We start from the raw sequence: 25,181 nt of genomic DNA on the forward strand, positions 1-25,181 counted from the left end.
CCATTTTAACCTGAGAGCATGGCTGTTCCCAGTGCAGTCATTGAAATCTATGAATTTCCTTAAATGACTGGTTGCTTCTCTGATTTGCTTTACACTGGCTGTTGTCAGCCAAGTGGCTGAGAGTCAATAATGAGTGTGTGTACCAGTTCTGCTGTCATAAATCCAGCTTTTCCCCAGTCTTTGTTCTGATGTGTCCAAAGCAGTTGCCTGAAATATAGTTGAATTGTATATCCCCTGTGTCTGGCATTCTTTTTGCAAGCTGGATTACTTACAGGTGGCTTTCATATTCATGACATGAAACATATCCAGAAAAGTATAAATTAAACAGGAGAGACTGATCTGAGTAACTGGTTTCAGTCACTGTGAAGAAATGTTAATTTCATTTCAACCGAGTCCTTGTGATTGATCACCTGACCATCTGTTGAGTCAGTTCATGAAACCAATGTGGCCATCTTAAGTCAGTACTTATTTGTTCTTTTTAAAGCTATTTTACACCATGTAAAGTGTGGGTATTAAAAAAAAACATTTTTAAGCCCTACATTATTGATGGTAATATCTCAGCAAATCAGCCAACCAATCAGCACGCTTTACTCCTGTACTGTAAATTGTTGTGATCGTTTGAAACTTGGCATTCTTGCATGAGTCCTGATGATTGCAAAGGGAAAAGGCTCTCTTTTCAAGAATATGGAAATTACTAGTTTCCAATCTGCTAATCTTGTCGCACAAGCCTGTACAAACATTCATGCATGTACCTTGGAGAAGATATTGTTGAATCAGCATCCAACTTTTTTAGACAATAGTTTCTCTTGTTTTGACTGCTTGCTTTGCTCATTCCATTTAAATTGTTGTCCTCTGGTTACTGATCTGCTACCTGTTTTCTGCCCCATTTTTCGAACAGCAACAACACACAGCCAGTGAAAACTCGGTTGGGGTTTGGGTTGAGCAGAACTGATTGCACTTTGGCTGACCCTGCTCAGCACAACCAGTGGATACTGTGACGGTTGGAATAGAGGCTATAAAAGCAGCTATTTCCAGTCTGGGTGCGATATCCAATTATCCATTTGTTCATGCAGTTTGGTTCCTGGTGGCTTAAGAGTGGAGTGTCACCAGGAAAATGAAAACTATTTGATCTACAAGTCCACAGCACATCGATAAGAAACAAAGAAAGAAATGTTGTTGCTTGCTCGTTACCTATCATTGTGTTGCTGGTCAAAGCACAGCAGGCCAGGCAGCATCTCAGGAATAGGGAATTACTGGCCTGCTGTGCTTTGACCAGCAACACATTTTCAGCTGTAATCTCCAGCATCTGCAGACCTCATTTTTTACTCGTTACCTATCATTGTCAAGAACATGGATTTATGAGTGGAATGTACAAATTTAACACGACTTTTTTTAATTTTTAAGGAAAATATTATGTCCATTGCTGCTTTGGTGCTATCCCATACTTGGTACATAATTTAATGTATCATTCCAAAACAGAACTCCCTTTTGCCCGTTACTGTGTTGTTGTGGAGATCATGTGCAAATGCCTTTTGTTTTTCTTCTGCTTCCCTGTGGCTTAGCTAGGATCAGGAATTTGCTATATATGAACATGACAGCTTAGAATTGGAGATCTTCGAATTTAAAATCCCTTCTTTCACACAGTGAAGTGAACAAAAGATCGCTTGGCTCTTGCCTAAAGGTTTAGAGGTTCAGGAGATGAGCCAGGACTGAAGAAATGTCAATTGTATTAGCTTGGATTGAGGCTTGTTTAACACAGAAGATGCAGAGTCTGGATTAATGGGTCAATCTTTTGTTTGGAATGACAGAACTAAACAAGTGTCACAAGCACTCCTAAGGCCTCAATTAATTACCATCTAGGTTCTCGACTTGGAGAAAGGGGCAGAGTGTAATGCTTCCAAATTTGCTGACAATACAAAAATAGGTGCGACGACGTGTTGTGATGTGATTATAAGAAATTTGCAAAAGGATAGAGATGGGTGGAGTGAGTGGTGTGGACTTGAGAGCTGGAGTTAAATGTAGGAATGTGAAACCATGCACTAAAGGGAAAAATAAAAAAACGGGCTATTTCTTAAATGGAGAGAGTCTCCAAAAAATAGCAGTCCAGAGCATTTGGGTGTTTTGTGTGTGTGAAACGCAGGTGAAGCAAGTAATTAAGAAGGCTTTTCTTGTTAGGGGATTGGAGTTTAAAAGTTGGGGAAGTCTTGATACTACTGTGCAGGGCGTTGATGTTGTCATACCTGGAGTACTGTGAATAGTTTTGATTCCTGTAATGAAGAAAGGATTTACTTACACTGAATGTAGTCTTTTAAAAAAAAGCTTCACTAAGCTTCTTAAAATGAAAGTTTTGATTTCTAAAGTGTGGCTAAGCAGGATAGAACTTCTATTCAGTAGAGTTTGGAAGACAGAGTTGATCTTATTTAAACATGTAAGATTCTGAGGGGATAGACAGGGTTGATGTTGAGACGACGTTTCCATGAGTGGGCTGGATCTCCAATTTAAGTGGCTTCCTTACAGAATAAGGAGACGTGAAGAAATGTCTCCTCCCAGAAACTAGTGAATCTGTGTCGAAATCTGTACCCAAGTGAGTTGTGGAAGCTAGAGACTGATAGTATTTAAAGAGGAGGCAAGAAAGGTTTTGAAGTAAGAGGGAGTTGAAGCCTGTATGGTCAGGTCAGCCATGATCTTGAATAGCAGGCCAGGCTTGAGGGATGGAATAGCTTACTCCTGCTCCTATTTCACAGCTTGTGTTCTAACTACATAGTAGTTTTTTTGAAAGACAAGTTGTGCTTAGCAAAGTTTGGAATGTTCTTGAGCATGTGGTTGGTTTAGAGAGGTCAAGGAATGTACCATATGTAATATGTATACATACATACATACATACATGCAATGGCTCATTTATAAGTAGTGCCCTTAACATTTCACCTTGTCGTGAAAGCTTGTTTCAATCTGAGACCTTGACTCTGTTTTTCTCTCATCAGATGCTATTAGCTAGTCTGTGGAGAGAGAAACAAAGTTAACGTTTTGAATCCGCCAGCTTTTTTTAAAAGATGGAATCTATCCGAGGAGTCATTGCACTCGAAGCATTCACTTTATAAAGATGACTTTAGTCATTGTCATGGTCATTGGATACATTAAAATGCTTTACGGCCAATGGCATTTTTTCTGAAGGATAAGTACTTTGGTAAAACCGGTAATGTGACAGCTAATTTGTGCTCCAAAAGCTCCTTCTAAATGCAATGAGATAATGAGCAAATAATCTCCTTTTTATGATGCTGAAGGATAAGTATTGACAATGTCATCATCAGTAATTCAGCTGCATTCCCTCATGATATTCCCAGAAGACAAGTGGGGCCTTGGCTTAATGCATCACCTGAAAGACAGAACCTCTGGTGCTGTCTAAGACTCAACAGGAGCAGATAATTGAGCCCATTGAGTCTGCAACACCATTCAATATGATCATGATTGATTTGATGATCTCATTCTCTTGCCTTTTCCTTGTCATCCCTGATTTCCTTACTGATGAAAAATCTTCCTGAACCTTGAATATGCTTAGTGACCCAGCCTCTATATTACTCTGTGGTGAAGAATTTCATTCATTTACCACCTTCTGAGGGAAAGAAACTCCTCCTCATCTTGGTCTTTAAATGGGAGACCTGTTATTCAGAAATTATGTCCCTTGGTTCTAGACTGTCCCTCATGAAAGTAGACCCCTTTGTTTCTAGGTAAAAACAATGACTGTAGATGCTGGAAACCAGATTCTGGATTAGTGGTGCTGGAAGAGCACAGCATCCGAGGAGCAGTGAAATCGCCATTTCGGGCAAAAGCCCTTTACTGCTCCTCGAATGCTGCCTGAACTGCTGTGTTCTTCCAGCACCACTAATCCAGAATCCCTTTGTTCCTACCCTGTCTTGTTCTCTAAGATTCTTGTGTACTTAAACAAAGTTGTTTCTCACCTATATTCCAACAAGTTCAGGCCTGATCTGCACAACTTCTCCTCATACAGTCGCTCCAAACCTGGGATCTGAAACCTGGGACTACCTCCAATGCCAGTATGCCTTCGCTTAGATGAAGGGCCCAGAGCTGTTCACTGTATTCCAGCTGTGGCCTGACTAATGCCTTGTATAGTTTGAGCAAGATCTCCCTGCACTATTTTTATGTTCAATTCCATTTGAATTAAAGGCCAACATTCCATCTCCATTCCCTCTTGCCCACTAAACTTGGAGTTGTAGCTTTTTGTGTGTCATGGGGAAGGACTACCAAATCCCTCTGTTTTATAGCTTTCTGCAGTCCTTCTCCATCTAAATAATGTTTAGCTCCTTTACTCTTCCTGCCAAAATGCATAACATTATGTTTTGCCACATTATAATCCATCTGTCAAGTTTTTGTCCTCTTGCTTAATCTGTCTATATCCCTCTGTAGACTGTGTCTCTGCCTTATCCCTTGCCTCCCCACCTATTTCTGTGTCGTTAGAGGCTAGCATGCTGCCAACTCAGCTATGGCTGATGATTCTGATGCTGTGAATGAAAAATTGAAATGGACACTGGGGTCAGATGCAGTTGAACACAGGAGGCCCCCAAGGTGACTTAGTTTGGGTGGGGAAGTCACAGTGAAGTAAATACAAGCTCAATGGGAGATTGCTGAAAGGAGTTGAACTAAGTCCTGGTAGGGTTGCTTAAATGTATTCCTGGAACTCTGATCATATGACTTACTCCAACACTCAGTTGGCCAGCACATTTCCATAGCAGGCAAAAAGACCAATTGATAATGCTGGACTGTCAGTCAAACAGTTGTTTCCACCCCCTTTTTTTTAAAAAAAGAAGCTCTTGTAAACAGACATGCTCAAAGAAAGCTGCATTTAATTGTTTTTTTTTAACATGTTCGTTTCTCATTTATTCCCAGGGTTACTAACGACTGTGTCCTGGCGATAGATTTTCAAATCCTGAAGACTCTGGGTCAATCCTTGAGGCATTGCAACTTTAAACAAGTCGCTTCGGTATTCTGTGAAGGTATGAGTACAGGTTACTAACATCATCATTTATATCTTAGGGACGAAGGCAATGCTCTAAGAGCCCAGATGTGGTGATAAATTGTACAACACACGTGAGGCTGCACCTGGAATTATGGGAATTCCCTTGTTGAGTATCTTAAGCTATAAAGTATCTGTGATAATCGACCTTGAAATGATCATGAGCTGTTGAGAAATGGGGACTATTTATCCTCACGCAGAGAAGGTGAACATGAGATTGAAGAGACAACTCAGGAGTGTTGATAGGACTTAAATGAAAGTACTGTTTACTCTGGTTATGGAATACCTGGCAAGCACCCGTCAAATTAAAACAACTCCGAGGTGGAAGGGGATTGTTGAGGTGAAAAATTCTTCAAAGTGGATTGCTGGGTATTGCCTTGCTGCAGACTGTAATTGAAGAAATTTAGTCCATGCTTTGAAGGAAAAAGAAACAACTAGAACGTGACAGTGCAGTACAGGCTGGTCCTTCGGTCCTCAATGATGCGCTGACCTGCGAAACCAGTCTAACACTACACTATTCCGTTATGTTTATCCAATAACCAAATATGGAGGAAGTAGAGAATAAAATGGTATTGTGGAGGGGTGGTGGGGGGGTTGCTGTAGGAAGCAGTCACATAGGAGAGAAGGGAGAGGTGAATGATTTTTTGTTTGACTCTGCATATCAAAAGCATCGAAACAATGGGAGGGATCGTCCCCACCTTTTGTACTGTAAACTGCTCTGACCCTCTGCAAACTTTAAGTCTGGACTTAATGAATGTAGTGTGACCCTACTGTTACAGATGGGACACCAGATAGTTTGAGGCAAACTGAGCATGGTGGTGATTGGCCTGTGCAGAGCAATCTACTCCGCGAAGGAGAAAGGATGCGTTATTTATTTATTTTCAACTTTCAAATAGCTTAGTTGTTAAATGTCCCAACTGAGTATCCTTTCAATGCATTTCTCTCTCTTTTTAAAGTGATCTCTGAACTGTGGCCTGTGTTTAAATGACAGAATGGCTGTACTGGGCTCTTTCATTTTTATGCATTTGTCCTCTAAGCCAACAACACCACCTGATTTCTTCTCAGCTTTGTATCAGATGTGGATAGGTTTTTAAGAGGAGAAACGAACAATGTCTTGTGATTCCAACTTGATTGCCGCTTCGGCATTGATGGCCCTTAGTAATAGCAGGAGTGACAGGTTTGATAGATTTCCTTATTCTTGTCATGGGCTGCCTTAGCAGACATGACTTCAGATATTGATGGGAGGGTGTTGACTGCAGTGCTAGATGCACTGACCCGTATTTTAACAGGTATTGACATCCTGTCTCAGTTTATTTTACAAGCATTTTAACACTTCATTATGTGTGTATATATGTTTGTACTTCTTCTTTCCCAGGCTGTGGTCAGCATTTGTTGTCCACTCTTAATTCATGGTGGTGGTAAGCTGCCACCTTGAATCTGAGTGATGTAGATGCACTCACATTGGGAGGGAATTCCAGGACTTTGATCCCATGACATCGACTGGACAGTAATCTACTTGCAAGCTGAGATGGTTGTGTCCCATGTATCTGCACCTTTGTCCTTCTAGGGAGCAGAGATCATGGGCTTGAAAAGGAATGAAGGAGCCTTTGTGAATTGCAGATGGCTCTGCCTCTGTGCGAGGGAATGGCTGTCGAAGGTGGTGAATGCAACAGGGTAATTTTAACTGACTTGGCAATCATTATCTTGTGTAACACAAACAGGACATGGATGTCATTGTTTTGAAGCATCTAGCAGCTAATTTATGTACCAACAGTACTTCATCAGACACATGATTGCCTGTGCTAAAATCAAACTAATGGTCATAACAGGAACATATTTTCATTGGCATTTGTTTTACCCTGTCAGGTCACATGCCATGGTGTAGTGATGACTGTAGGATCATGCCTCTATAAAAGTATACAATGAAACACAACACAACAGCTATACCCTACCCAATTACCAAAACATCCAGATAACCACCTGACTAGTCAATTGGGGGCGGCACGGTGGCACAGTGGTTAGCACTGCTGCCTCACAGCACCAGAGACCTGGGTTCAATTCCCGACTCAGGCGACTGACTGTGTGGAGTTTGCACGTTCTCCCCGTGTCTGCGTGGGTTTCCTCCGGGTGCTCCGGTTTCCTCCCACAGTCACAAAGATGTGCGGGTCAGGTGAATTGGCCATGCTAAATTGCCCGTAGTGTTAGGTAAGGGGTAAATGTAAGGGTATGGGTGGGTTGCGCTTCGGCGGGTCGGTGTGGACTTGTTGGGCCGAAGGGCCTGTTTCCACACTGTAAGTCTAATCTAAAGTCTAATCTAATCACTAAGCCTTAGACATATCCCTTGGGACATTGGGACTCTGGCTATGAAAAGGAAGAATGCAGATGTGACTTAATCCTACAAGCTGTGCAGCTATATCCTATTAGGTGTAACCATGTTTGGATCACAGCGCACTTGGAGAGAGTGCGTCTTGTGACAAGCCAGCTGATTTTGTTTTTGTATTTGAGCTCCGTTTTCTCGGCAGACCTTTGCTCAGGGCAAACGCAATACTATAGAAATGAAGAGATGAGTTGACTGCCATCATCTTCACCAAAGGTCAGAAGGATCGTAGAGTTTCAGTCTGTAGCCAGTTACATCATCAACGTTTTAAGACCTTTACATCTGTTTAACTTTGCTAGAGGGTTAATTGCTTCATCTGTCCCTCAACGCTGTAATCTGTGTGTGTGTACTTCGAGAGTAGCAGTTTTTGTGAACGTGACTTGTCAGTTCCGGTGTTGGTCTGGGGTGGACAAAGGTCAAAATGGCACAACACCAAGTTATAGTCCAAATGGGTTCATTTGCAAGCTTTTGGAGCACCACTCCTTCATCAGGTGGTTGCGGAGGTTAAGATCATAAGACACAGAATTTACATAAAGCTCTATGTAAAACTCTCAAACTATACAGAGAGTTTGTCGGTCTGACCTAGCATAGGTACACAGACAGACTTCACACCGACTGTTTAAAAAGCTGAGCTATCTTGAGAATATCATTTAAAAGAATTTCTGGGATTTGTGTATGGAAGAACAAAAACCAGCACATCCCATTATAAAAGATGAAAGTTTTAATCTAAGATTGTTTACTGAATTGCATCTCCGTGACACTGGACTCCTTTGGCTATAAATTCTGTGTCGTATGGTCATGTTCCACAACCACCTGATGAAGGAACAGCGCTCTGAAAGTTAGTGCTTCCAAATAAACCTGTTGGACGATAACCGAGTGTTGTGTGATTTTGAACATTGTTTGTGTGAAAAGTGGAACTTCCTTTATTCTTAAACTGGATTTAGTCCAATAAATACTATTCTCTTGTTTTTAAAACTCAAACGTATTTGTATGCCTTTTTTTTAAGTCATTGCATGTACAGAGTTAAATACTTTGACAAATGTGCTTCTTTTCACAAACCTGTTGTGGTAAAATGAGGTATGGGAAAAATAGAGGCCATCATTCTCTTCTTCAAATGTTAATAAATGCTAATAACAACAGAATGCCATTCTGTGGCTGTTATTTGTTGAGCAAGAAAACTGAATCCAGGTTGGAATTTCCCTCTTTCCCTTGCCACGTCAGTTAGTTGCAATTTCCTCCCCCCTCTTCCTTCCTGGAAACATGTTTGGGAGCAGCATGATCTTGTACTGAGCCCTTTGCCAACATTATTCTGAGCTGCTTTCCAAGTTGCACATTATTGAAACCTGGGGAAGATTTTCTTTCTATCCTTCTGGCAGCCGTGTCATGGTAACAATACGTCAAATCCGTTGCTGTTAAATGGGATTCCAGGTTTATTTTCAAACCTGTTGTTTTGGGCGTTGCTTCCTTTCAAGTAGGGCTTCTTAAAGGTTGGTGACCGCAGCAGTGTGGTACTTTGTGGAGCATTTCAAGGTGTGAGTAGCGGTGCCAAGGTTGGTCTACATCTCACTTGTGAGAAGAACGTGAGACAGAACAGGATGGCAACATGACCCTTATGTCCTATCACTATCAGGCAACCTTTCCAACGTTTGGGGGCAACATCTCAGGAGGTCGATGTCCATATAAAAACCAACGATGGAGCATCAGTCAAACAGTAACTCTGCTCAACATCATCGGGATGCCTATCATGCTGCAACTCTATATGTCTGCAATTATATCAGATGCATTCTGTGCCAGAGATACAGAAGAGAACAGTTGAAATGTCTGGTGAGTTGCACTAGTGTTGCCCAGATCCTAGACATCACATGGAGAAATAATATCGCGAATGAAAAGTGCTACACAGGACTGTCCAGAGGTCCATACTGGATATTGGGATAGACAGTTGACACTATCTGGACACTCATTTTATTTCCTGGTTGTATGTAGTTCCTGAGAAGCAGTTGAATAGATATCAGTAGATGGGAAAAGAAGATGAGGTCAGCAAAAGGAAGCTTGAAGCAATGCATCTGAGGAGGAGCACTCAGAGCAGGCCACCACCTGGGCTGGGGACAAAGACCAGTGATGGCATCTTGCTTGCTGTTCTGCACAGGAGCAGAGAAACCACATCTTTAGGTTTAAGTAAATATTCAGCTTTGAGGGTTTCATTTAGTCTTTTTTTTCCCTTCGAGCTGCAGAGTCGTTATACTGGGGGTGAGAGGATCTAGCTGCAGCCGAATCCAAACCTACTGAATAGGATTTACTGCTATGCTGTAACTTTATTGAGAATGGTTAGTACATTGACAAAATAGTTTGTTACTGCATTGATGGAATGGGTTTTTTTTCTTCAGATGCTAAATTGATGAGCCTTTTTGCTGTTAATACACTGATTAACCGACTTATAAGTGTATTCTGCATTGATGTAGCTTATCACCTCTTAAGGATATTGACCAAATAAGGCTAGTTACTGGTGTGACAATGTGAAGTATCTTATTGATGATCCCAGTGTGCTTTGTGCAATTGTTGAAGCCTCATTTCTAAAACAAAAATTGTGCTGTACAATGGCCCGGAAAGGATTGCAGTGAGTGGAATATTTTGATCAGCTTCTTCCCAGCTGTCTTTCCTCCCTGGTTAATCTGGTTCAAACACTGGGTTAGGTTCCTGAAAACGTCTCTTAAATAATTTAGTGTTTGTTCAAGTGAAGCAGAGTTCTATTATGTAGATTTCCCAACCGAACTTGTTATGTTCAGTCGACTTATTTACAGGAAGAGCAGATGTGAGTGATACTGATGAAGAGGAGAGGGCTCCATAAGTATTGAACACAATCCAACAGTTTGCTAATGGATTTTACTCAGAAAATATATTTGCAAATTATTCTCATGGAAGATCATTGGATATGTAATCGGATGTCAGGAGAATATTACACTTGATATGCAGCACTTGGTCTCGGCTGTGCATCTGGTGCATCGAAGCCTGTTGGAGAGATCTGCAGAAACCCAGCAAATGAGTTTGAATCAGCCACTAATGGTTGGAATCAAATAGTGTCACTGGGGCACGAATTTAAAACTTTCTTGCTCATGCTCAATCTAATTGCCACTGCTTGCAAGTGGTCCTCTGCAATTTGGCATGACATGGCATTAAGAATTTGTCTGAGAGACATGAGAGAAACTGGCGGTCAGTTGCTTCTCGTTGTCACTGGCTGTCTCTCTGCAATAAGAAGCAGCAGGTACTTGATTTTGTCAGTGTTCTTAGTTTAGAAATATATCTCGCTCTGGTCATCTATGTCCCGGTAAACAGAATAGAAGGAAGCCGATGAATACATTTTGAAGTTTGGTTTGATTAGGTTGAAATGAAAAGCTAATTCGAGTAACAACTACTTTCACAGAAATCCAGCATTAGACTGCCTCCTGAACCGTTTGTCTGACATAATTTGAATCTGTTACTGAGGGTGGTGGGGATGGAAAGATTTTTGTGTGTGCACAGCTCTTTACACAATGTTATTCGTCTGTAAACACTTTACAGCCAATGAAAATACTTCCTTGACTGTGGTCATTATTAAATATAAGAAACAGCATTTAGTTTCTGCAGAGTAAATTCCAGCAAACTACTATGTTAAAATGACCAAATAATCAGTGTGTTTTATGGAAAGTACATGTTGCCCAGAATCTGGGGGAGCATCACTACTCTTCTACAAATGCTGCCTGGGATCTTGCGTGTCCCCCAGAAAAAGCAGGTGAAGCTTTGGTTTAATATGCCATCTGCAGGCTGGCATCTCCACCAGTTCAGCACATTCTTTGTGCTGTGTTCAGGGGGAAGATGTCTTTGTGCTCAAATGTTTCAAGGGGCATTGAGTTGGACTCGAGGTGAGAGAATACACCTTACTGAACCATCACTCCAGCTACTCAGACGTTAGAGTTTTCCACTTTCACTGCTTATTCCCTGTTTCAGGCTCCTTTGGTATAAGCAGCTACTGCGACAGAATGGTCAACCAGTCTGATAGTGTACTTTTCCCCTCTCATTGGAGAACCACATTGTCTCAGACCTCACACCTGGGCAGTAAGTGGATGAAAAATGGTCATCCTTGTTGCAGGTGGTGAATGAACAGTATTAAGTCAGAAAGTGTGTAAAATATTTCTCTCATCATCACCAAATGGTCCTAACAGAGAACAAGGCCATTTGGCCTCTGTCTATGCCAGTTGTCCGAAAGAGCACCAGACTGACTACCACTCCATTCTTTTTTTTTAAATTATTCGTGGGACATGGCCATCACTGGCTGGCCCAGTGATTGTTGCCTCTCCAAAGTTGCTCATGAGGAGGTGGTGAGCTGTATCCTTGAATTGTTGTCGTCCATTTGGTATCGGTGCCCCGACAATACTATTAGGGGGAGGGTATTTCAGAACCTGACCTAGTGGCACTCACGGAACAGTGTTGTATTTCTAAAATTCAGAATGATGAGCTTTTCGATGCAGCTGTGTGCGTTTCCTTTTCAGATAACTTTGCCCCACATATTTCAGCATACATTTGAATGAGCATTTACAAGTTCTCATTCTTGTAAATGATGTGCAAGTTTTTTTGCTTGAGCTGCCATTGCTTGCAGTCAATTTGTTCATATTACACGAAATGGGGAAAGTATTTCACAAATTTTTTTTCAAGGCAATTTCAGCTGTTACTGAATGCTGTATTTCACAGTCTGGTAGTAAACTCAGAAATTTATCTGTTATCAATACTTTGATAATGAACATTAAATAATGTGAGCAAAACTGAGATGGGGAGATTGGTACTGACACAAGTTACATTATCATAATATGTGTGATGTTGAATTAGAACGAAGAGGGTTTCATGTTAAATAGCACATTTTTTGTGATCTGTGGACATCTGAAAACACTTCACAATGAATGAAGTACCTTTTGAAAAGTTTTTAATGGGTTGCATTTGCTAGGTGTGAAGACTGCAATTACACTGACCAAACTGAACTGATTTGTATTAAAGCAAAAGTGATGGAAATCACAGGCTTCCTGTTATGTGTCTCATTCAGATAGATTTATTGAGAGTTGAGATTAATTCTTTGGGGGTCAGTTAACTCTCAGTGATGCCAGTGCTGTGTGTTCAATCTCTTTACTGGCTGTGGAGGTTCATTAGGGCCTCATTTCTTTGCTTTACCATGCTTGATGATCAATGTCCTCCAGTACTTAACAACAGCATCAGTTTGAGAGTCTGAGGTTGAAGCATGTGTTGAATAAACAGGTCAAGTCACCCATAGTCTCAGAGGGCCATAAGGCTACTCTCTGATTAGATAGTGATGACTGGTAAATTTAAACTGAGGGTCATCACAGACAAGAGAATTTCATTTTGAATCAGTTGACACAATTCAGGCTCAAAAACACAGCTGTTGTGGTTGAAGTATAGTGAGGGTAGATTATAACTGGGAAGCAGTTATGTCATAAACACAAAGAAATCGTACACTTCACATCGTGAGGGGCTGTATACAAAGATTGTACATTCAGTTGAGTGAATTGTACAACTAGTCATATGTTTATTGCCTGTTTGACAAATCATGTGTTTGCCTCTGGTATTTTTTGATTTTTCGTTTCTTATTCCCTCCGATTTTTATCTGTGGTGTTTGTCACTCCATTCACTGGAATGGCTTTCAGCTGAGGTAAGAGTGTCCCACTCTTCTCAATTCTCTTTGCTCCTTTCTCCAGGTTTGTACCTGATTCTGTCCCTACCATTTACTTGCAGCCAGCATTTGAGCTCACTCTACTGTTTTCTTATATTCGCTCATGGGATGTGGCCGTCACTGGCTGGGCAAAGACTTATTGCCCAAACCCTGGTTGCCCTTGAGAAAGTGGTGATGAGCTGCTGCCTTGAACCACAGCAGTACAATTTGGTGTTGGTTTACCCACAATGCCATTGGGGAGGCAGTTCAAGGACTTTTGACTGAGCAACACTGAAGGCACAAGATGTTTCAAAGTCAGGATGGTGTGTGGCTTGGAGGGAAGCTTGCAGTTTGCAATGTTCCCATGTATTTGCTACCCTTGACCTTCCAGATGATAGTCGTCAGAGGTTTGGAAGGTGCTGTTGAAGAGTCTTGGTGAATTTCTGCATCTTGGAAATGGTACGCTACTGAGCAGCAGTGATGGAGGGAGTAGATGCTTGTGGTTGCGGTGCCGTGTCTGGATAGTGTCAAGTGTTTATTTTGATATCTGCAGCAATGCCCACTTAACTGTATCCCTGCCTCAGCAGCTCTGACTGCTGGAACCACTATTCACTGCTTTTACCATTGTTTGTCTGTTTACACCATTGCTGTTCTTGTTGTATTTGTCTCCATCACACTGTCCAAACTGCATCCTATTGAAGATGCACAAGGACACGTGATAGCAGGAGTAAGCTACCTTGACCCCTCAAGCCTGCTTTGCTGTTCAAAAAGATTATGGATAATCAAAATATTCTACTTTCCTGCTACACCCAATAACGTTTAACCCCTTGCTTCTCAAGAATCTATCCATTTTTGCCTTGAAAATTTTCAAATTTTTTGTTTCCAGTATTTGCAAATCTTTGGCACACACTTCCTCAAAGGCTGGTGGAAGCAAAAAATAAACAATGAATGTCTCATTTAGGCTACCTTTGCCTATCTCATTGGTCCAGTCTGTACATAGATTAACACCTGAAATGTGTATCACTGAAATTCACTGACTAGCTCCCATTATTTCTTGTAGAGTCCATCATACTATATGATTACTGTACTTTTACACTATTCCTAAAAGTGACTTCAATTTATTATTTCTCATCTCTACCCAAATTACTTGTAGATCCTTGTTTCCTGTGGAGTCATGGTCACAGAATCGTAGAGATGGTACAGCATGGGAGCAGACCTTTTGTTCCAACCAGAACATGCCAACCAGATATCCCAACCCAATCTAGTCCCACCTGCCAGCACCCGACCTGTATCCCTCTAAACCCTCCCTATTCATATACCCATCCAGATGCCATTTAAATGTTGCAATTGTGCCAGCCTCCACCACTTCCTCTGGCAGTGCATTCCACACACGCACCACCCTCTGCATGAAAACGTTGCCCCTTAGGTCTCTTTTATATCTTTCCACACTCATCCTAAACCTATGCCCTCAAATTCTGGACTCCCCCATCCTTAGGGCAAAAGACCTTGCCTATTTCCCCTATCCAAGCTCCTCATGATTTTATAAACCACTATAAGGTCACCCCTCAGCCTCCGATGCTCCAGGGAATAAAGTCCCAGCCTATTCAACCTCTCCCAATACCTCAAATCCTCTAACCTTGGCAATATCCTTGCAAATCTTTTCTGAACCCTTTCAAGTTTCACAATATCCTTCCCTTGGGTCTTTTCTCCCCCTCTTCTACCCTCCCCCCCCCCCCCCCCCCCCCCCCCCCCCGCCCGTAATAATACCATAATTAATTAACTGAGACCCTCCCAATCTTTTCTGAGTTTCTGTCCATCTTAAATCTCCTTTAGCATTCAGGTCATAATCTGTCATCCTGCAGTTCTGTCTTATTAATGGCTATCAGATTGTGCTTAGTTATTTTATTTGTGTGATGAGTTCATGTGTTTGATTTTGAATGCCGCCCTCATTCAGATACAGAGAAAATTTGTTCTATTTTTATAATCTCTAGCCTCATTGGTTGATTAACTCTTGGATTTATACTCCCTATCCTTTCCTGTCATGGTGTTTATAATTTCCCATGCTCATACTTGTCTCTCTTGTCATGCCTTGCTTTCTACCCTTTCATTTATATCTTCTTTAGAAACTTGATCCCTTGGGTCCACTATTTAGATGAAAGCCCTCACTCCTCCTTTAGTTATCTGCCTCATAAGAGCAGTGGTTTCTGCATGGTTCAGGTATCAACCAGTCCAGCAGTGCAGCCCCAACTTTCCCCAGTACTGGGGCCTGTGCCTATAAACTGGAACCTACTTCACCACACTAGTCTTTAAGCCCTGTACTTTTATCTCTACTCTTATTTGCCCTTTGTCAATTTTCAGGTGGCTCAGATAATAATCCAGCGAGTATTGCCTTTTGAGATTGTGCTTCTTTATAATCATGCCTAGTTCTTCGTATTGTGTATGCAGAACCACGTTTTACTAGTTTTACATTTATCATTCGTACTTCTACTGGACCACAGTGCCTGGACTGTCTGCCCTCCTCTAAATTCCCCGCTAGCCTTAAGAACTTGCCCTGTGCCCCAGCATGTGTAACATAGCTTTATGCACCATCATTCTTAGCTGCAGAGCACAATGTCAAACTCTGACTCTACAGTTTTCCTTACAACCACAGTATCACTTTTTGCTTGCCCCACTTGAATGGCTATCTGTTCCATAAAGCCATGGTTTGTTAGCTCAACTCTCTGAAGCTCCCTCTCTCATCCAGACAAAGAGAAAGCACCTCCCATGTGTTGGACAACTGCGAATAATGAGCCTCCTGCCCCTACCCCGAGCTTCCATTAATGCCTCACTTGTAGTCACACCCTTCTTTCTTTGACCACTGACCAAATCTGAGGACCCTTCCTTTGAGGTGTGACCACCTCCTGGAGTAAAAGTTGTCCAGATAATTTTTCCCACCTTCTTGATATATGACAGTGTCTACAGTTTGGCATCTAGCTTGTAAACACTGAGCAGGGGCCGATCAAGCCACAGCCATGTCCTGTGGATGTGTTTGTTCTGTATCCCACATCTTACAGTTGTTACACCACGCCTACCCTGCCATCTTTATTGTACCTTAATTAGACAATTACTGATATGATTGATTAAATTAATCTCTTCTCACTACCACTTGCTATACAATCATAAATCTTGGAATCAAATAGACTCTATCACTTAGGAATAAGATAATAAAGTTAACAGTTTGCTTTCTGCTCGATATCTCTTAATAATTATAAACAGAGTACTTACAGATTAGCTAAAACAGTTTGACTTTTGTCGTAGACACAATCAGTAATTCGGCTCCTCACAGCTTTGCTGTCATGTTACTGTCTTTTGTTTCTAATCTGGTTTATTTGTCGTCTTTGCCACTTTGTGCATCGTTCATAGGTCTGTCTGTGTTAATTGTCTTGCTATGATCCCACTGTTCAGTACTACTTTCGAAGGGCCTGACCTGGGGTGGTACTTTCAGCTGCTCTTTGAGGTGCTGCTGCCTGCCTGAATTGGGATCCTTCCTTGCTCGTTACTCTGTGTTGCTGACTGCTCAGCTTGGGGAAAGTGAGGACAGTAGATGTTCGATATCAGAGTCAAACAGTGTGGCGCTGGAAAAGCACAGCAGGTCAGGCAGCGTATCTCTCAGCCCCTTGGATTCCTCCACCCCCCCCCCCCCCCCCCCCCCCCCCCCCCAATCACCGCTGCTGAAGAGCTTATGCTCAAAACATTGACTCTCCTGCTCTTTGGATGCTGCCTGATCAACTGTGCTCTTCCAGCACCACACTTTTTGACCTTGCCCACTTCACTGCTTTTATAGGGATCCTCCTCTTGCCCCTTCCCCTCAGATGCTGTTGTGCTGTTCATTTTACTGTATCGGAATTGAGAACACAATTCTTTTCTCTTGTAGCTCTCTCTCACAACACGGCTACACCTTTGTTTACCCACTTGCACCCCAGCATTCATAGAATGATAACAACAGAGGAGGAGGCCTGTCATGTTTCGGTCAGCTCATGGCGTAAGCAATTCAGCTAGTTCTACTATACCATTCTTGCCCTATGGCCTTGCCCATTTTGTCTCTTCAGATAAATGATCAGTTCTCTTTGGAAAGCGTTGACTGTCTCCACTGCACACTCAGCACGTTGCAGCACCCAACCACGTGATGCCTCAAAATGATTTTGCTGTTATGTAATCTGTCCATTCCCTCCAATGTTTGCAGTATTTTTATCCAGTTTCCTTTCAGCCTTCTCTGAGGAGAACAGCTTTGTTTCCAATCTACGCGAATTTCTGAAAACCCGCGTTCCTGGAATCATTTTCCGAAATCTGTTCTGCATCCCTGACAAAAATATTCAATTCTTTCTTAAAAGTGTCGAGTAAAGAATTGGTCAGAATACTCCAAGGGAGGCCGAGCCAGTGTTTTATTGGGTTTCTTTGTAATTTCCTTGATGTTGTACTCTGCCTCTATTAATCAAGCCCTGGATCCTCTATGCTTTTTTTAAAAAAAAACTGTTTTCGATCTCCGCTGACACTTGTAATGAGTTATATGTATGCCTCCAGCTCCCCCCTGCTCCTGCACCTTTTTAGAAATCTATTTAAACTTCATGTTGCCTGCCTTTTGTTTTTCCTCCCCAAATGTTCTCTGGCTTTCATTGTTCTGTCTCTTCCTATCTTGAGAATTAATCTCCAGTGAACCGGAGGCAGCTGCTTTGCAGTATCTGGTCACGTTTCAGTTCCAATTGATTGCACCCTGACCTTGCGGATATTGGCTGTCCCCAAGTGATTCATTTTTACTCTGGATTACTCTTGTTTCTAAAACATAATTACCACCCCATAACTTGACCCACCTCACTCATCACTCATCAGAACCAGATCTAGCAATGCCCACTACCATGCTGATCCAGAAAGTATTCCTAAACACACTTAACAAACTCTCTTCCTTTCTGTCCTTTGCACTCTCAAGTCTATTCTTTTAATAGGTTAATTGAAGCAAAGGAAATCCAACAAAGAGGTGGATAGTGATCTGTTTTAGTGAGAAGCACATGGATGCAGGAGGAGGGAATGGCCTAGTGGTATTATCACGAGAGTATTAATCTAGAAATTCAGCGCATATTCTGGGGACTCTGGTTCAAATCCCGCTGTAGCATGTGGTGGGATTTGAAATGAATGAAAAATCTGGAGTCAAGGGTCTAATCATGACCATGAAACCATTGTCGGAAAAAACGATCTGGTTCACTAATGTTCTTCAGGGATGGAAATCTGTTATCCTTACCTGGTCTGGTCGACATGTGACTGCTAGATGTGCACTCCTCCCACAAATGAATACAAATACAAATTGCAAAATTCTTAAAAACCACTGTGCAATTTTTGACATGTCACTAATTTGCTTGACTGTTTATTCCCATTTGGTTTCCCACCAGTTGGTAACCTGCCATAGAGATGTACAGCATGGAAACTGACCCTTCAGTCCAACCTGTCCATAACTGCAGTAATACCTCTCTTGTCTCAAACTAAAGAGATTTTGTTATTGTCAGCATGGTTTCAAGAAGTGGAAATCATGCCGAACAAATTTATTCGAATTCTCTTGAGGTAGCAAGCAGCCTAGATAAAAGGGAAGCAATGGTTATAATATATTTGGATTTTCAGAAGGTGTTTGATATGGTACTACACATTAGGCTACTTAATAAGATATGTACCAACAGTGTTGGAAGTAGTAGATTAATTATGTCAGCTAACTAATAGAATATGAATTAACAGAAAGTCAGAGTTGGGATAAGGGGGGTACTTTTAGAATTGAAACCTGGAATTAATCGTGTGCCACAGGGATGTATTGTAATGCCTTGAATGAGTAAAGTAAATGTGCCCAGGTTGTGGATTATACCAAACAGATGGGAAAACATGTGGTGAGAGGTCTGTGGGGAGAGATATCAAAAGTTAGGTGAGTGGGCAAAAACTTGGCAGGTGAAATATGATGTGGGGAAATGTGAGGTTCTGCATTTTGGGAGGAAGAATAGAGAAGCTGAATATTATTTAAATGGAGAAAGACTGCAAAAAGTTCTGAAATAGAGAGAATTGACAAAATCCTCTCAGAAGGTGATGAATCTGAAATTCCTTACCGCAGAGGACTGTTGAGGTCTCTAAGTATAATCGAGGCTGACATTTTCTTAAGCAGTCAAGGAATCACGAGTTACAAGAAAAACCGGAAAGTGGAGTTAAGGTTTATCAGATTGGCCTGATCTTATTGAATGATGAAGTGGACTTAATAGGCTGACTAACGTACTACTTTTCTGATGTCTTGTGGATTCTCCGGGATGTACTATCTCCCTCTCCGGCACAACAATAGTCTTCTGAATCAAATAGGCGAACTCCCTAACCCCCCGATGCCTCGAGGAAAAATGCCTCATCTTCCTTCTAACCCCACGGCCTCAATGTGGATTTCACCAGTTTCCTCATTTCCCCTCCCCCACCTTATCTCCGATCCAAACTTCCAGCTGGGCACTGCCCTCGTTACCTGTCCATCTTCCTTCCCACCTATCCACTCCACCCTCCCCTCCGACGTATCAGCATCACCCCCACCTCCATCTGCTTAGCCCACTCTCAGCTACCTCCCCTCCCCCAACTCCCCGCAGCCCACAGCCTCATTCCTGATGAAGGGCTTTTGCCCGAAACATCAATTCTCCTGCTCCTCAGGTGTTGCCTGACCTGCTGTGCTTTTCCAGCACCACACATTCATTCTTAATTAATAGGGCTACCTTTCCTCTTTCCTTCACTGGCTTCCCTGAACATCTTGTATCCAGGAGTATTTAGCACCCAGTCCTGCTAATTTTTGAGCTAGGTCTCTGATATCACCAAAACTTCATTTCCTGTGTGTTTATTGACACGTCCATTGATCAAACTTATTTGCCATGCTTCATATATTTGCAAATCTAATTTGGACGTTGCTGCATTCCCTCTCTTGCTGACCTCGCGCTGTTTGCTATTCGAAGTTATCTGTTACTCCCTAATTTCTTTCTCAGTTGACATCCTAGGTCCTATTTCCTCCTGCCCAGATGGAATATAACTGCCTGAGCAGCATCTGCAATGACCCAATAAAGATGATTGTCTTGTCTTATCAACTGCAAATTGTATAACTTGGACAGATGTCCATTCTCCCAAACTGGTCCTGCTGTCCCAGCAATTTGAAGCCTACTCCCTCAGCACCATCCCTCTGGCCCTGTTTACTACTGATTTATCTGCTCTGTTCTTGCATTTCTACGTTTGCTAGTGTGTGGTGTTGACTGACTTGTTTCTTTGAGAGTTCCCTGAATCCTGCTGGCAAGATGTTCTTCTTTCATCAGTATTGATAGCCCATGTTAATTATGGATATCCCATGTTAATTACAATTATCCTGAAGATTTCAGTCGTGTCATTTTTCATCAAGGCATGGTGACATTTGTTTGACACTCAGTGGAGTATCAAACAGTGTGATGAATTTGTTAAATGCTGAAACTGACATGGACGTTGTTGGCTCTCTCAGCTGCATCTTCAGTTGTCCAAATTTTGGCTTTTCCTCTGCTTCCTTTGCTTTCAAGCTGGAGGCTATTTAAGTGTCAAGGTAATTGTAACAGTTTGCAGTGTCAAGTTTATGCTGCTAACAGTGGCTAATAATAACCTGCCTGTGGGCAAAAATCTTCTCACCCTCTTAAGTGAAGTCCTGGATCATTAAGCCCATTAATATATCTCTCTCTTGATACGATGTATTACTCTGATTCATGTCCTTGGCAAAGTAGGGCATGTCTGCAACTTGCCTGGTGTCCCAGCAGATTCCAGACAATCATGGCCAAGACACAAGTTCCCACTTCATGTTGGCAAACAGAGTAAGTTTAATTTCCATGAGTAATTGTGGTGAGTTTGTCCTGTGGCACATATGGCAGTTAAAAGTTACTCAGTGAAATGAACAGTGATGATGCATAAACGCACAGTCTGTCCACTTGGATGGAAAAGAAAGGAACACTTGCATTTAAAAAGCACCAGTCACAACTTTACTGATGATTAAGTATATATTGTAATATTAGAAAAGTGCATTCAGCTATTTATTTTCCTGAAACCTGGCTTCACTTATCGAAGACCTGGAAGTGCCAACCGCACTCAAGTCACGTGCATTTTAAGTAGGCTTGGTGGTGCAGTGGGTAAGCTTCCGGCCTCAGAGTTGGCGATTCCGAGTTCAAGTCCCACTCCTGGATTTGATGGCCAGGGAATGTGTATTCACAATACAGGTTGCGTCGTTCCATTGGCCATGTAATAAAAAGCAATTAAAGCATCCACCATCATGATCCATGGCTTCAGCAGGCTATGACAACACATACGTGTACAGGCTGGTATGGAGACTTGAACTTGGTGTGGATATTACGGTTCAGAAATGGAGCAGTGTCTCAACTTTAAACCCCGGTGACCATTTTAAAGCAAATTCATGACCAGCAATTCTAGAGTTGTTTTTATGTTGTTCCTCATCCTCCTACATTCATTTCTCATTATATTTCCTACAGAAAATGGTATAACTTCAGGCTTCCAAATGTATATTTTATTTAATTTTCAAATTGTTATGCACAGCACAACTGGTTAGATTGGATATTAACATTAGGAAGGACATAAATGACTCTTGGGTTTAGCTGTAATTCACCAATTTTCTCAAAACGCTAACAATCTCTTAGCTGTTCCCTCGTCAGAGACATTCTTCACTCTTTTCTCCAAGTGATGCTCCATCAGCCCTTGAGTGATGTTTCTGCCTAATCTTTTGCAATTCAGAGACTCGTCTGTCGTCTAAGCCTTGCGTTCCCAGTCGGAGACTTTCCCACCCAATGTCTGCTCTGTAGTTCCCATAGCCATTCTTTGACCTTGAACTCCAGCCCTGACCTGGAAGGGAAGGGGTTACTCAGGCCTCTGAGACTGACCATGCCTTTGAGGTTCTGTGCTGCTGACGCTGCTGCTTTGAAGATGAGCCCCTGCGTTGTTGGTGGGTGTTTCTGCCGCCATGGCAGAACTTTCATTGAGTCCGCAGGAGGAATAATGCAGTGTTGTGGTTGAAAGCCTGCAGAAGGAGCAGGGAGCTCAGGGTGGTGGGTTTCCTGGCCAACTCCTCCAAGTCCATGCATTAAACAGACCCATGTTTGATTTTGAGTATTGACAAATTATGAACAGCATGTATTAAGACCACATAATTTAAAATATGGATGAGCTGCCTTAGTATGTTTGCTGGGCAAAAGTTCGGACTGCAGGTGCTGGAGATCAGAGTCTAGATTAGAGTGGTGCTGGAAAAGCACAGCAGGTAGGGCAGCATCCGAGGAGCAGGAAAATTGACATCTTGGGCAAAAAACCCTTCATCAGGAATGAAGGCAGGGAGCCTCCAGGATGGAGAGATGAGGCTGAACCCCAGGGCATCAATGTGGACTTCACCGGTTTCCTCATTTCCCCTCCCCCCACCTTACCCCAGTTCCAGCCTTCCAGCTCAGCACCGTCCTCATGACCTGTCCTACCTGCCAGCCTGCCTTCCTGCCTATCCGCTGCACCCTCCTCTCTGACCTCTCACTTTCATCCCCACCTCCATTCACATATTGTACTCTTAGCCACCTTCTCCCTTCCCATTTATCTCTTTACCCTGGAGGCTCCTTGCCTTCATCTCTGATGAAGGGCTTTTGCCCAAAACGTCGATTTTCCTGCTCCTTAGGATATTTGCTGCCCCTTGGTTACTACATGCAGTTTAAATCTGCTCCCAGATTTCCTTCCCTTGCTGTGCTGGGAACCTATTTCAAATGTCAAGTATAAACCTCTTGGAGTCAAGAGTGTGGTGCTAGAAAGACAGAGCAGGTCAGGTAGCATCTGAGGAGCAGGAGCATAAACCTATACCTGAAACATTGATTCTCCTGCTCCCCTGATGCTGCCTGACCTGCGTCATTCCAGCACCACACACTCAATTCTGATCTCCAGCATCTACAGTCTTCACTCCCTCCTATAAACCTCTGGAAGCTATTAGTGAGAAGTATGCTGTTAAAAATAAAAATCCAGGTTTTCCCTTTTTTCTTCCCCTAATGATCTCGAGACAGCTCTGCATGGAGATGTGTGAAAACCCAGGCTTTTCTAGCCTTTGGGTTCTGATGCCAGGGATCGATCTCTTACCTGGTCTTCCCCCTGATCCTTGGGTAACTACCCTGTATTTGGTTGACCTGAAATGGGCACCATGCCTGGCTGGAGCGCTGCCCCCTTGCCCTCTTTCTTATACTGAATTACTTTGTTAACCATATGTCTATGTATAACACCGTACATGTAATAAAACAAGATGCTTCACAGATTCTATCTAAAATCTAGGACACCCCGCCACATGAGATGCTGAAACAAGTAACCAAAAGCCTTGTCAAAGGTGGCTTTAAAGAAGCAATGTGAATGACCAAGCTTGAGAGTGGATGGAGTATTTGGGAGCCTTCTATGTTCGAATAGGAAAATCTGGAGGTAACGTAAAGACAGGCTCAGGTGATGTTGTGGAGGAGAAATTCAGAATGGCACAGGTATGTGGTCAGAAACTCACTTTGGTAAGATGCATGCCACAGAGTTCCCTGGGAGAAGGATGGTGCTGGTGGCTTGCAAATGCAGTTTAGGATGGTGACTGTTGGCTTCCCTCTTGCTAATATTTAAAAAGAGGAAACTTCTGCTTCACTGCTGACAGTTAAGCAAAATGCAGCAATCAAGGGAGGTTGTGATGACGTCAGGCTAGGCGATTGTATGTGTGGAAGCATGTCCCTGGAAAATGTGGCAAAGGTGCCGTGCAGGTGAGAATTTGGAGCTGGCCCAGGGAAGGGGTTACCCAGACCTCTGAGACCAGCTGTGTTTTTGTGGCGCTCGGTGTTGCCGCTTTGAAGGTGAGCCCCTGCATTGCTGGTGGACATTGGGGACATGAGGAGAGATGGATGGGGTGGGGAAGAGAAGCCATTGTAAGTCATTCCCTGACTGTGATTAGATAGTGGAGAGTGGAACCTGGAAAGCGCAGACACTGTGCTGAATGATCTTGGAGAATCATTGGAGAAGGTTAAATGTGATTAATTATGTTAAAGGCTACAGACCTAAACACACAACTTACCTTTGTCACAGTCACCTAGCATTCATTTGTCACTTTGATCAGAGCAGTTCCGGTTCTGTGTAGCAATAGAAATTTGATATGACGGATTCGATCATGGAGTCCCAGGAAAGATGAGTGCTGGCTTGTGGGATGGTAAACCCATATCCTCACTTCACTAACGTTCCACATCTCTGGTGCTATTAAAGTTAAGGCCATAGGAAATTATGTAATAGTTGTCAGGACAGATATAAGTATTTTTCCTGAAAATAAGGTCATCCTGCAGAGGTTTTTAAACTCATTAGGCTCATTGGAGCCAATCGTTCACTCTTCCTTTCTCCATGGTAACCAATCAGTGTCATGTTGCTGACCTGTAGTCCTGTGGTATAACTTGGTTGTGAGGTTTGGAATTTGGCACTCTTGCCGATTGTCCTGACGAGTTCAAGACATGTTGCTGAAGTGGTCTCTCTTTTCAGCAATATTTAACACATGATCAATGTATAAATGTTTTCATGGTAAAGACAGTTGTCAGTGCATTCCTGTGGTAATGCAGAGCTGAATCTCCCAGGTACATAAACTGGACTGCTCACACCCATGGTTTTATGGAGCATTTTTGCTGCTCTCCCACCAAGTCACAAGTTCTGAAGGAAGGTCACCCAACCTGAAATGTTAACTTTGATTTCTCTCCAAAGATGCTGCCAGACCTGCTGAGCTTTTCCAGCAATTTATGTTGTTGTACCACCTTCAGTTGTTTCCGCACAGACTGGGATTTATCTAAGCAACTTTCTAGATTGTGTACTCAATCCCACATTAAGTGAGTTCCATGACTTGACTCATCCAATGTATTTTTATTTTGACAATATGAATATTTTTTCTTTTTCCTTGGCCCAAGAAGTGGATTTAATGAGCCAGCTGTTCCCTGTGGACAGCCATACAAATGTTTCAGTAAATGAATAATGCATCAAATGAGGAAAACCAAATCTGAGTAATAGTAATTAGCTTT

General features: G+C 42.4%; 1 protein-coding gene across 6 annotated transcripts in view; it reads left to right on the forward strand.

Moving 5' to 3' along the window:
* Positions 1-25,181, forward strand: part of LOC132818134 (alpha-(1,6)-fucosyltransferase) — a 752,369-nt gene that overhangs the window by 58,381 nt on the left and 668,807 nt on the right. For 5 of the 6 annotated variants that reach the window (XM_060828858.1, XM_060828856.1, XM_060828873.1 and 2 more), the window contains exon 2: positions 4,903-5,009. The gene's annotated coding sequence lies outside the window, so the exon portion shown is untranslated. Of the gene's footprint in view, positions 1-4,902; positions 5,010-9,212; positions 9,231-25,181 lie in introns of those variants that run through there. The other variant, XM_060828862.1, reaches the window with a different exon arrangement.

Source organism: Hemiscyllium ocellatum, chromosome 8, assembly GCF_020745735.1.
Source record: "Hemiscyllium ocellatum isolate sHemOce1 chromosome 8, sHemOce1.pat.X.cur, whole genome shotgun sequence".
Taxonomy (NCBI): domain Eukaryota; kingdom Metazoa; phylum Chordata; class Chondrichthyes; order Orectolobiformes; family Hemiscylliidae; genus Hemiscyllium; species Hemiscyllium ocellatum.